The 13526-nt window shown below is 41.4% G+C and overlaps 2 long non-coding RNA genes across 4 annotated transcripts in view; one reads left to right on the plus strand and one right to left on the minus strand.

Annotated features, from left to right (window-relative positions):
- The first annotated feature begins 501 nt into the window (after positions 1-501).
- On the plus strand, positions 502-13460 carry LOC147374312 (uncharacterized). The gene is made up of 2 exons (XR_015162637.1): positions 502-1383; positions 8640-13460. It is a non-coding gene; the product is annotated as an uncharacterized LOC147374312 (long non-coding RNA).
- Positions 4725-13526, minus strand: part of LOC147374313 (uncharacterized) — a 55299-nt gene continuing 46497 nt past the window's right edge. Inside the window, exons 1-4 of one of the 3 annotated variants that reach the window (XR_015162631.1) lie at positions 8508-8665; positions 8222-8286; positions 5975-6091; positions 4725-4767 (exon numbers count right to left, since the gene is read on the minus strand). This is a non-coding gene — a long non-coding RNA (uncharacterized LOC147374313). Of the gene's footprint in view, positions 4768-5974; positions 6092-8221; positions 8287-8507; positions 8666-13526 lie in introns of those variants that run through there. The other 2 variants (XR_015162630.1, XR_015162632.1) reach the window with 2 other exon arrangements.

Genomic DNA, 13526 nt, shown 5'->3' on the forward strand with positions numbered 1-13526 from the left:
CTCCCTGTAATCTAACTAGCCTTTTCAAGATATTCTTATTTTTCATCAGTCCATAAAGTTCTCTCTTTCTGTGTCACTTAGATGTCAATTTTCACTCCTTTTCTTATATACTCTATGATGGAGAATTGCATTTTCCCATAAGTGACAGGTAGCATGACTACAATGCTTTAAACAAGTGCTAATATTTTCCTCCTGTATAATAAGAAATTGAGAAGTAAGAAACTACTGGTGTAAACAAAGCTTCAACAATTTGGGTCTTATATTTCTTGAATTCTCTGGGCTTTCCCCTCATGGTCACAAAATGGCTGCTACAGCATCAGTCATCATAATCGTATTCACAGAAATAAAAGAGAAAGGGGAAAGTACAGCTGTCCCTTTTAGTAAGGAAGCAAAAATTTGTTAGAAACTCTCAAGGACAATTCTACTCATGTGACATATTATCCAGAACGAAAATTCACAGTCATGTGACCACTTCTGGCTGCGACAAAGAGCCTAGAAAAGCATTTGGGGAGGACACCCAACAGGGTCTGCTATATATAATTAAGTCATTTCTGCTTCTGTGTTCTTGTGCATATTCTTTCCCTACCTACAATGCTCCCTCTGTCTCTCCTTTTTCCAAACTTTTTTTTTCCCCCCTCAATGGCCAGCTTTACATTTCATCTCTTTTATTAGGCACACCCTAAAACTTCCAATCACTATTCTCTTCCCTTTCTCTGAACATGTTTTTCACATACAGACACATAAAACATTTTTGTTTTTAAAAACAAAAGTATTCTCTACTTAAAGTCACATGCATTTGTTATTTTCCTGATGAAATACTTAGTTCTTGATAGCAAGACTGCATCTTCTATTAAGTATCTTCTACAAAAGTCAGTCTTTTTTTAGGTAAAATTAGACAATCTATAAGAGATACATTCTTTTTATTCAACTATGAGATTATGTTTCAAAAAACCTCATTTATCTTATCACTGATTTTTTTTTAATATGACATGAATTGTGGTTTTACAGTAATCAGACTGAGCCTTTAAATCAACACAAGTGTGACTTTAAGGTTATACTGTGTACATATTGATACATTTAAGATTGTTAATACAAGAAAGATACTAACTTTAAAATGCAATGTATTTTTACACCATTAAAATTATTTTTGGACCATTTGGAGGCTGATTACTCTGCTTACTGAACTGTAAGAATTCTAATTCATGTATACCACATGGTAGGCGAGCTTACTGATACTTCCTACAAATGTAGATTAGCCAGGTTTGGGTTCTTAAATAACTCAAGAGTGCGTGTGTGCCTCTCAGTCACGTTAGTTTTGTCTGACTCTTTGCAATCCCATGGACTGTAGCCCTGCCAGGTTCCTCTGCCCATGGAACTTTCCAGGTAAGAATACTGAAGTGGGTTGCCATTCCCTCCTCTAGGGGCTCTTTCCAACCCAGGTCTCCTGCATTGCAGGCAGATTCTTTACTGCTCGGCCACCGGGGAAGCCCAACACGAGAGACTGGAATTAAAAAAAAAAAATCCCTCTCTGGGCCTCCTAATTTTCAAAAGCTTTGTAGCACTTGATTCTTCAAAATGTAAATCTTGCTTTTCCCCCCACTCTTTTAAAGGGCCTTGTGTTTTCCTTTCTGAACTTATAAATGTTCTTATATTTTCTTTGTCATGTGAAATATATACCTTTCCCTCACGTAAGAATAATTCTTTATCCAAACAACTGGGAACTGTTTTAATTTCCTGGGTGGGGATTTGAATTGCTGCATATAGTTTATAATAACGCACGTAATTGCCAATGTTGGGAGACTTTTGAACAAAAGGTGAAATAGAAATTAATGGAGGGAATTCATAGCTGATTTAAAAATAAGTATTGGGTACCAATGTCATTTTAGAACAAAGGCCCCTTCAACACAAACACACTTTTAAGAGGGTACCGAAAGTCTGAAGTAGGAGAAGCTGTAGGGCCCTAGGGTACAGATATGTGATGTTGAAAGCAGCAGGTGGGCAACAGGGAGAGATTGGAGAATGTGCCTGACTCTTGGCCTGCTTCTCAGGGAGCAGGAGGCTTTTGCATTGAGAAATAAACCATGCACCTTTTGAAGTTATGCCACATCAATCACAGGTCTTTATATACTGATTAACTGCCTCTCTCAGCAAGAAGGATGAGCCAACTAGACCTCTCAGTACAAAAGAAACCAGTTTGGCAGCTTGTGAATTAACCCTTCTATTGCCAGGCAAACTATTTTTCAGGATAATGAAAACAAATGCTTCAGAAGATAGGCTGGCAAAAATACATGGTAATTATCTTCTAGCTAAACTTTTATCAAGTTCATCACCTAATACGATCTAAGGTCATTATCTAATAACCTAGAGTGGCTGCTAGAGGTGGTAAAGGATGGGAGAATTAACAAATTGAAACTTTCTTGTGCAGCAGTTGGCAGTAGTCCGAATCCATCTGAGACATGGAACAGACATGGATTTACCCAAGCCTGTTGCATGCTTGATGTTTGGGAGAACTGAGTTGTCTAATATCACATGTGTCATTTTCTAGAGTAATGGTTCTATAATATTAAAGTGCCTACAAATCACCTGAGCATCTTATTAAACCACCTATGTTGATGCACTACCTCTGGTCAGGTCCTGGGTCACTGTATTTCCAGCAAGCACCCAGCTATGAGGCTGCTGCTGGTCTATGGACCACACCATGAAGTAACATGTTACCACAGGACTCTTAGCCTTAACTCATCTGTCTTAACCTATGCTCCAAAGCATGTAACCTTTGTTCTCCTCAATCATATGGGGTTTCTTCATTTCTATAGCCTCTCCTACTGTTAGCTCCAGATGTGGCTATACAAGATTAGTGGTGGCCTTCCCAGATGTGCTCTGTTGGTAGATATAGGGAGGTCCCTGGGGGACTGCAGGTCCAACTGTATTATTTTAAAAAAACAGAGGGATTGATTTGTTAAAGCCTCATATAAATTCAAGAGCTGACTCATCGGAAAAGACCCTGATGCTGGGGAAGATTGAAGAAAGAAGGGGACAGCAGAGGATGAAATGGTTAGATAGCATCACCGACTCAATGGACATGAATTTGAGCAAACTCCAGCAGATAGTGGAGGACAGAGGAGCTGGTGTGCTACAGTCCACGGGATTGCAAAGAGATGGACATGACTTAGGGAATGAACAACAACAAATAAATTCAAACATATCAAAGAGAACAAGTAGAGAGAGTGGGAGAAGACTTTATAACATTAAAAAACTCACCTAAGCATATGAATTTTCTAACTTCTTTGGCATATGCAGAACATATTTTAGGCAAAAAAAATACAAGAATGAATTTGCATGCAACAATATACCCATGGTGTTAAGTAACTTACCCAGTTCTGCCGCTTGGATTGACACCCAAACAGAGAGCAGTAATCATGCCTTACTTTTGTATATTTAGTTACAGGGCACTGCTGCATGCATTATCTCTTTAATCCCTATAATAACCCTCTGATGTAGGTGTTATTCTTATTTTACAGATGAAGAAACAGAAACTGGGAGGTTCCATGCCTAATTTCCCAGCCAATAGATGGCAAACTTTGGATTTAATGCAATGGCTTTCAGCCTTGGGGGCATATTGAAATCACTGGCAGAACTCAAACAATACCTGAGTCCCGCCCTCAGACATTCAGAGATAACTGGTTTAGGGAGTGGCCCAGGCATAAGGATTTTTTAAAGCTTCTTGTTGAGTCTAATACAGGATTTCTCAGTCTCAACACTCTGGGCATTTGAGGATAATTCTTTGGTGAGAAGGGCTGTTCTGTGCATTGTAGGGTATTTAGCAGCGTCTAGATGTTAATGGCATCTCTCCAGTTGGAAGAACTCAGTGTCTCCAGACATGGCCATATGGCCATATATTCCCTGGGAGGTAGGATCACCTAGCTGAGAAGTACAAAGCTATGAGTGGATTATTGACAGATAGCTACATCAGCAGCAGCAACTACCAGTTTGTTAATTTCTTAATTTACTCATGTCCAGGGAAGTGAAACAATTCTTCGTATCAGAGGCCAAGTTCAGTTGCATCTGACTCTTTTCCACCCCATGCACTGCAGCACGCCAGGCCTCCCTGTCCATCATCAACTCCTGGAGTTTACTGAAACTCATGTCTACTGAGTTGGTGATGCCATCCAACCATCTCATCCTCTGTTGTCCCCTTTTCCTCCTGCCTTCAATCTTTCCCAGCATGAGAATCTTTTCCAGTGAGTCAGTTCTTTGCATCAGGTGGCAAAAGTATTGGAGTTTCAGCTTCAGCATCAGTCCTTCCTGGAGAAGGACTTACCTGCCTTAATTTTAGTGACATACTAGCAACCACAACAGGAGAAGGCAATGGCACCCCACTCCAGTACTCTTGCCTGGAAAATCCCATGGACAGCGGAGCCTGGAGGGCTGCAGTCCATGGGGTCGCTAGGAATCAGACACAACTGAGATACTTCACTTTCACTTTTCACTTTCACACATTGGAGAAGGAAATGGCAACCCACTGCAGTGTTCTTGCCTGGAGAATCCCAGGGATGGACGAGTCTGGTGGGCTGCCGTCTATGGGGTCGCACAGAGTCGGACACGACTGAAGCAACTTAGCAGCAGCATCAGTCCCTTTAATTAATATTCAGGACTGATTTCCTTTAGGGTGGACTGGTTGGATCTCCTTGCAGTCCAAGGGAATCTCAAGAGTCTTCTCCAACACCACAGGAGTGTATTTTTGCAGTACTATATTTATTTGATGATTATCTGATATAAAAAGACAAAAGAAAGTTCTGTTCACGTGTAGTTTTTTTAGTTCACTCAATCACATGTTCTTAGTGTTACTACATGCTGGGCCAGTATTTCCCAATCTTGCTTGATGATAAGAATCACCTGGAATGCTTGTTAAAACAACAAGATTCCTAGGCCTTAGCTCAGAACTACTCCATTAGAATTTCCAGGGAGAGGCCAGAAAATCCAGGTAATTTAACAAGTGCCCTAAGGTAAGCCATATTATCTGGGAACTTTGGGAAAAACTGTGTAAGGCAAAGGGAATTCAGAGAGAAACAATCCCCTCCCCCATGGAGATATAACCAAACAGCTGTTAAGTCATGACACTAAGAACAGAATTACAAGTGTGTACGAGCCCAGAGCACAGTGTCTGGGTGGCAGGAACACCTTTTTTCAGTTGGGGAAGCATTGCTCAGAGAAAGGTATATGTAGGAGATGTTGTCTGTCTTAAATCACCAGGACTCAGCTTTAAATGTTCATTTCAGGTAGAGAAAGTCAACAAGAGAAAAACCCTTCTGGTTATGATTTCTAGTTCCTGAGCTTGTAGCCATGCAAATAGAAGTTCAATAAATATCTATCCTTTGATCAACTTTCAGTCTAAGGCTCATTCACCATAAAGTTCTCGTGCCAATCATTCCATAAACGAAGTATTATCCTCAGATGAACATGAGAAGAAAATTTGCCTGGGCCAGAAGTTTGCAGACAGATTAACATTTTGCATCTCATTTAAGCACTCCCTCACTCAGATTTCTTCTCCATATATATATATGTATAAAGGTATATATATACATAAAGATATATATATATATATATATATATATATATATATATATATAAAGGTACTCGAAAGTTTTTATTAGAAGTTGAGTTACAAGCTTCCCTGGTGGCTCAGTGGTGAAGAATCTGCCTGCCAATGCAGGACACATGAGTACGATCCTGTGCTCCACAACAGAAGCCACCACAATGTGAAGCCCTGGCACAGCAACTAGAGAGCAGCTTCCACTGGTCACAGCTAGAGAAAAGCTCACATAGCAGTGAAGACCCCCCAGCACAGCCAAAAATAAATTATTAAAAAAAATTGAGTTACTATAGGATTGCTAGTGCACATAAAAGGATACAACAAGCTTCTCCAGAGAATTCATGGCAACGTGAATAGCCTTCCCAGATTGTGCAGAGGACCTACCACTAGATGATGACGGCACTGGCACTGCAAAGCAAGTGCAAGATCTGGGGACATCTCCGAATGTTCTTCCTGCTCCTAAGGCCACTTCCCAGCAAGTCCGATAAGATGAGGCTGGTTCTAGAAGAAAGAGGCCAACTCAGATATCATCTCAAGATGTCTTTATACAACTACCCACTCACCATTTCCCTCAACCTTATTTCTTATGCTTTTTCACAGGATTTATCGTTCCTTGATGTTTATTATTTATCTGTTTGTTATTTCTCTTTCCCCTACTAGATTGTAAATTCTACTAGGTCAGAGACTTTTCTAGTCTTACTCACTTTTGAAACCCCAACATCTAATAAATATCCTTCATGCATAGTAGCCACTCATCAAACATCTGTCGAATAGTAAAATAAGTTATTTATTCATCTAGGGCTTCCCTGGTTGCCCAGGTGGTAAAGAATCTGCCTGCAATGTGGGAGACCTAGGTTTAATCCCTGGGTTGGGAAGATCCCCTGGAGGAGGGCATGGCAACCCACTCCAGGATTCTTACCTGGAGAATACCCATGGACAGAAAAGCCTGGCGGGCTATAATCCATGAGGTCCCAAAAAGCCAGACATGACCAAGAGACTAACACTTTGACTATTCATCTAGAATCTTGGTTTTCTTCTTTGTAGACTCAACATGCTTGCCATTAGTTGTCAATATCTAACTCTCTCTGGGCTGTAATGTTTATTACATTAAAGATACTGTCTATCTTGTTTTATATTTATCCCCTGGGACCAACATGTAGTAGATGCTTAGTAATTATCTATTGATTTTTTAAAATTTTATTTTATTTTTAAAATTTACATAATTGTATTAGTTTTGCCAAATATCAAAATGAATCCGCCACAGGTATACCTGTGTTCCCCATCCTGAACCCTCCTCCCTCCTCCCTCCCCATACCATCCCTCTGGGTCGTCCCAGTGCACTAGCCCCAAGCATCCAGTATCGTGCATCAAACCTGGACTGGCATCTCGTTTCATACATGATATTTTACATGTTTCAATGCCATTCTCCCAAATCTTCCCACCCTCTCCCTCTCCCACAGAGTCCATAAGACTGTTCTATAGTAGATCAATGAGTGAATACGTGAATCAATACAGGCGGCCAGCACTAAATAGCTTTAATCTCATGAACTCTGCTTCTCCAGCAGTATGGTCACTATCAGCATTGACATTTGGTTCAGCAAATTCCAGAACTGAGCAGCCCTGATTATTAGAGCAGTCAGCTTATCCTGTGACAGTGTAAGACTAGAAATGGCTAATGAACAAATAATCCTGCAACACTTGAAGTAAAAAAAAAAAAAAAAAAAGTCAAGGAAGGAAAATCCTTGTATCAGTGACAGGGAACCTGTTTGAAATAGTTGGTCAGTATAAATGAAACAGGGGCTTCCCAGTTGGCTCAGTGGTAAAGAATCCACCTGCCAATGTAGGAGTCATAAGAGATGTATGTTCAATCCCTGGGTTGGGAAGAGTCCCTGGAGGAGGAAATGGTACCCCATTCCAGTATTCTTGCCTGGAAAATCCCACTGACAAAGGAGACTGGTGGATTACAGTCCATGAGGTCACAAAAGAGTTGGACATGACTGAGCATCTGAGCACATGGATGAAACAGACAGCCTTGCTAGTCAAAAAAAGTGACTGTCTAGTGGGGAGACAGCAAAGGTATGGGAGTTCAGCCTAATGATTTAGACTGAACCCTGAAAACTCATTGGAAGTCACTGATGAGGTCCTCTCACTTAGCAGCAGCAGCAGTAAGCCTTCTACCATAGGAAGTCACTTCCAACCTGAAAAGGGATTCCATAAGAAAAGAGAGTTATCTGTTGACATCACCTTCAAACTAAGACCTGCTTCATGCTCAGGATACAACTGTATTCTGGAATCCTTGGCTCTTGAAAAAACAAGTCCTGATTTTTCCAGAGCAGTCATCATTGATGACTTCAAATATGCCTTACAACATCCTTTTCCATTATTGCCACACATAGAATATGATATTATTTGAATGGCACAGTTGGATAAATAGACCAGGCCACTCTACCTGCCGACTCAAGGGCCCAGGAGAGCAGGACATCAGGCACACTGAGAACTCTTTTTGTAAAGTAGCAATTAGGCTGCAGCTCACTGTTTAGAAGTTTTGTACTTGCAGATACAATCCATCATGGAGGGGTTACTTCATGTCAGGTTTTTCTTTTAGCCAAGAAATATTTACTGAGTACCTACTATGTTCCAGGTTCTTTTCAAATCCAGGGACAAAACAGAGACCTCTCTCTTATGAAGATTACATTCTAGTAAGGTGAGACAAAAACAGACAAATAAACCTATGTTAGGTGTTGATCAAGTGCTAAGAAAGTATATCCACCAGGTTAAGCAGAAGGGAAAGCCATGGTGTGGATGCAGAGATGGGAGCAATTTTATCTAGACAGTGAGAGAGTATCTGTTAGTTTCCTATTGTTGCTGTAGCAAGTAGCCACAAGCTTAATGGTCAAAATCAATACAAATTTATTACCTTACAGTTCTGGAGGTGAGAAGTCTGAAATGGATTGGTAGGGCTGCATTCCTTCTAGATGTTCTGGTGGGTGAGGGGTGGAGGAGGAGGGGGAGGTGGGTGGTGGTTGATCCATTTCCTTGCCTTTTTCAGCTTCTAGAGGCTTCCTCCACTTTGAAAGCGAGCACCGGAACATCTTCAGATCTCCTCCCCTTCTTCCACTCACTCCTTCTTATAAGGACCCCTGTTTCTATTGGACCCACCCACACAGCCTTGGAGAATTGCCTCAACAGCTATAACTGAATCACAGGTGTAGTCTATCTGGCTATATAAGGTAACATAGTCACAGGTTCCAAGAATTAGGAAGTCAACCTCTTTGCTGCAGCAGGAAGGGGGAGGGCGGAATTGGGATTATTCTACCTACCACAGTAGGATTCTCTGGTAAGGTGGCACTTAAGCAACAGCCCTCCATCAAGGTGCAGGAGAGCCATGTAGATATCAGGAACTGAGGGTTCTCTGCCCTGAGAGCAGCAATGCAAAGACCCTGTGGAAGGAGTGGGCCCAGTGTGCTTCAGGATGGAGAAGGAGCCTAGTGTGCCTGAGTGGAGAGAGAAAGGGAATTGTGGTAGGAAAAAGGTCAGAGGGATAGCTGCAGATTGGGTAACATGAGGTTGGGGGAGTCCAGGTGGGTCATATCAGAACCACTTGGGTAACCTACTTCGATCCTCACAGCAACCAGGTAAAGAAGCTGCTGTTATTTGTCTCACTTTTATTAATAAGAGAAGAGGCTTAGTAAAGTGCAACCGGCTCGAGGTTACACAGCTTCCAAGTGCTAAAGCCAAGTTTTTGTCTGCACCAGGGCTTCCCTGGTGGCTTAGATGGTAAAGAATCTGCCTGCCATGCAGGAGACCCAGGTTCTATCCCTGGGTCAAGAAGATCCTCTGGAGAAGGGAATGGCTACCCACTCCAGTATTCTTGCCTGGGAAATCCCATAAACAGAGGAGCCTGGTGGGCTATAATCCATAGAGTCTCAAAGTATTGGACACGACTGAGCAACTAACACACGCACACAATTGATTTCAGAGTGTTCACACACAACCCCTCTACCAGCTGCCTCTTTATGTTCTGAAGTTTGAAGAACCAGCATTGAAGGGGAGCTGACAATCCTGGAACAAGGATTTACAGGAACAAGAAGATCTACTAACGTGGAGAAATATCCATGTCCTTCTGAGTCATTACTTCAGTTGTGACTCAGAAGCTGTATCAGTGGGACAGAAAGCACAGGACAAGGTCCAAATAGCTCCTACCAATTCCCCGTGTGACAACAAAATTAAGAGTTGTGGTTGCTACTGCTAAGTCGCTTCAGTCGTGTCTGACTCTGTGCGACCCCGTAGACGGCAGCCCACCAGACTCCCCCGTCCCTGGGATTCTCCAGGCAAGAACACTGGAGTGGGTTGCCATTTCCTTCTCCAATGCATGAAAGTGAAAAGTGAAAGTGAAGTTGCTCAGTCGTGTCTGACTTCTCGAAACCCCATGGACTGCAGCCCACCAGGCTCCTCCATCCATGGGATTTTCCAGGCAAGAGTACTGGAGTGGGGTGCCATTGCCTTCTTCTGCTGTGGTTGCTAGTATTTCGCTAAAATCAAGGCAGGTAAGCATTTTGTCCTTTCAGGTTCACTATCCATAATATAAACTGTAATACAGAGTTGTAAACATAACTTGCTATTGAAAAATAAAAGAGAGCTTCAGACTGATATGAATTTTTAAAACAAAAAAGTGGGGCATTGTGTCATCAGAAGACACTATATTAAAAGATTATCTGAAGCTTCTGTATAATAGTATGTTGTCCTGGTACATGGGTGTGCGTGCATGCCTGCATGTGAGCACACATACAGGAGTGGGCACACACATTTTCTGATATTTGATTGGCAACTTTCATTAGAAAGGCAGAGGGCCTTTGTTTTTGCATGGCATTTATTAGTTCTTTTCCTGTAGCTCACAGTTTTTGCCACATTCCCTGGTAAAAGATGAGATGTCTTGGGATGATTTTGAAGGTTGTGTCCCAGAGGGGCTCCTGGAAAGAATAAAAGGTTTCTAGAGATTTCTTAGTCACAGTGAAGTCTTTTTTTCCTGATTCCTGTGCCCAGTGAGTGCAATGCATTTAGGGGAGCAAGGCAGACCCAGTGTTGTTGGCATCGTTCCTAGAACAGTCCATCCATGTGAACTGTTAATAAAATTATATGTTTATAGAAAATTGGGCAATTTAAAGGCAGAGCTCTGTGTTCCTTTCCAAACACCTTCTTGGTTGTTTAGAATAGAATTGTTAAGCATGTGAGCTGATTCTTTAGTTTCTACCATTCACAGCTCCCACTCATGTCTTTGAAAATTTCTTTATGGCATCTATTCACAGTAGTCAAATTGCGAAAGTTAAATGATATACATTAAGGGAAAAATAGGCCCCTGTGGCTGCTGGTGCTTTTGTCATCATAACGGGAGTTGGGAATCCTAGAGGGACCCACATTGTTCATGCAGCCATGCAGGAACAGTACACGGTACAGAGTGTCAGAAATCATGAAGTATCGCCCTTAACGTGATCATATCACAGCTCCCGCTCCACCCTGCCGTGCTTCCTCCTCACTCCTGCCATGCCCGCCACCCCTGCTTCTTAACACGTGGAGCTCTGTGGAGAAGGAGGACCACGTCACCTCCTTGTGATGCCTTACCTCTCGCAACTCTCTTACCCCTACCCCAGCCTGCCTCCTGTGAGTGTTTTCTGAGCTGTGGAGCTGCCCGCGAGAAACAACAGATCCGAACAACCAGGACGAGCACACAGGAGGTCTGAGAAGCGTCCCATAGGGAAAATTTCATCTTGCAGCCTCCATTGTGAACTGGCTCAACGGAGCAGGAAAACATCACAGTGAGGGACTCAGAGGAAAATGGCCTTTGATGAAAGTGGAAAGATATCTAGGGGGAGACTTTCCAATTTAAAGATATTCAATGATGCAGTTATTATAAGTTCAATATCTGAATTTTTAGACACCGAGGATCCCCGAAGTAAACAGAACATGCTTTTGTGACTTAAAGCACTCATATGACCCATGTCCAAGCCTCATCTAGGTATTAGGCTTCAGCCATCATTGGAGCCAGCTCTGCTGGAAGGGAGGAGGGACTGAGAATGGAATTGGGAAGCAAAAAATGTGGGCTTAGGTTTTTCCACTTACTAATATCATGAACTTAGGAAGCTTGCTGCCCTTCTGAACCTCAATGCCCTATTAATAAAAATGGGCATAATATTTCTCTTACTGAATTGCTGTAAGGCATAAGTGAGGTCATTCACAGGGAATTACTTTGTAAGTTGTTCTGTTCTGTTCAGCTGCTAAGTCATGTCCAACTCTTTGTGACCCCATGGGTGGCAGTATGCCAGGCTTCCCTGTCCTTCACCATCTCCTGGAGTTGCTCAAATTCATATCCATTGAGTCAGTGGTATTACCTAACCATCTCATCCTTGTCGTCCCCTTCTCGTTTTGCCTTCAATCTTTCCCAACATCAGGGTCTTTTCCAATGAGTCGGCTTTTTGCATCAGGTGGCCAAAGTACTGGAGCTTCAGTATCAGTCCTTCCAATGAATATTCAAGACTGATTTCCTTTAGGATTGATTGGGATGAAATGTCCTATAGATATCAATTAGGTCTAACTGGTCTATTGTATCGTTTAAAGTTTGTGTTTCCTTGTTAATTTTCTGTTTAGTTGATCTATCCATAGGTGTGAGTGGGGTATTAAAGTCTCCCACTATTATTGTGTTATTGTTAATTTCTCCTTTCATACTTGTTAGCATTTGTCTTACATACTGCGGTGCTCCCCTGTTGGGTGCATATATATTTATAATTGTTATATCTTCTTCTTGGATTGATCCTTTGATCATTATATAGTGACCATCTTTGTCTCTTTTCACAGCCTTTGTTTTAAAGTCTATTTTATCTGATATGAGTATTGCTACTCCTGCTTTCTTTTGGTCCCTATTTGCATGGAAAATCTTTTTCCAGCCCTTCACTTTCAGTCTGTATGTGTCCCCTGTTTTGAGGTGGGTCTCTTGTAGACAACATATGTAGGGGTCTTGTTTTTGTATCCATTCAGCCAGTCTTTGTCTTTTGGTTGGGGCATTCAACCCATTTACATTTAAGGTAATTACTGATAAGTATGATCCTGTTGCCATTTACTTTATTGTTTGGGTTCGAGTTTATACACCGTTTTTGTGTTTCCTATCTAGAGAATATCCTTTAGTATTTGTTGGAGAGCTGGTTTGATGGTGCAGAATTCTCTCAGCTTTTGCTTGTCTGAAAAGCTTTTGATTTCTCCTTCATACTTGAATGAATTCATCCCAAAACAATGAATTTCACCTTTTTCTCAAGTGCACATGGAACCTTCTCCAGGATAGATCACATCCTGGGCCATAAATCTAACCTTGGTAAATTCAAAAAAATAGAAATCTTTCCAAGCATCTTTTCTGACCACAATGCAGTAAGATTAGATCTCAATTACAGGAGAAAAACTATTAAAAATTCCAACATATGGAGGCTGAACAACACGCTGCTGAATAACCAACAAATCACAGAAGAAATCAAAAAAGAAATCAAAATTTGCATAGAAATGAATGAAAATGAAAACACAACAACCCAAAACCTATGGGACACTGTAAAAGCAGTCCTAAGGGGAAAGTTCATAGCAATACAGGCATACCTCAAGAAACAAGAAAAAAGTCAAATAAATAACCTAACTCTACACCTAAAGCAACTGGAAAAGGAAGAAATGAAGAACCCCAGGGTTAGTAGAAGGAAAGAAATCTTAAAAATTAGAGCAGAAATAAATGCAAAAGAAACAAAACAGACCATAGCAAAAATCAACAAAGCCAAAAGCTAGTTCTTTGAAAGGATAAATAAAATTGACAAACCATTAGCCAGACTCATCAAGAAACAAAGGGAGAAAAATCAAATCAATAAAATTAGAAATGAAAATGGAGAGATCACGACAGACAACACAGAAA

The sequence above is a fragment of the Bos grunniens genome, chromosome 4 (genome assembly GCF_055505025.1).
Source record: "Bos grunniens cultivar Pamir isolate PY7600 chromosome 4, Bosgru_T2T1.0, whole genome shotgun sequence".
Taxonomy (NCBI): Eukaryota; Metazoa; Chordata; class Mammalia; order Artiodactyla; family Bovidae; genus Bos; species Bos grunniens.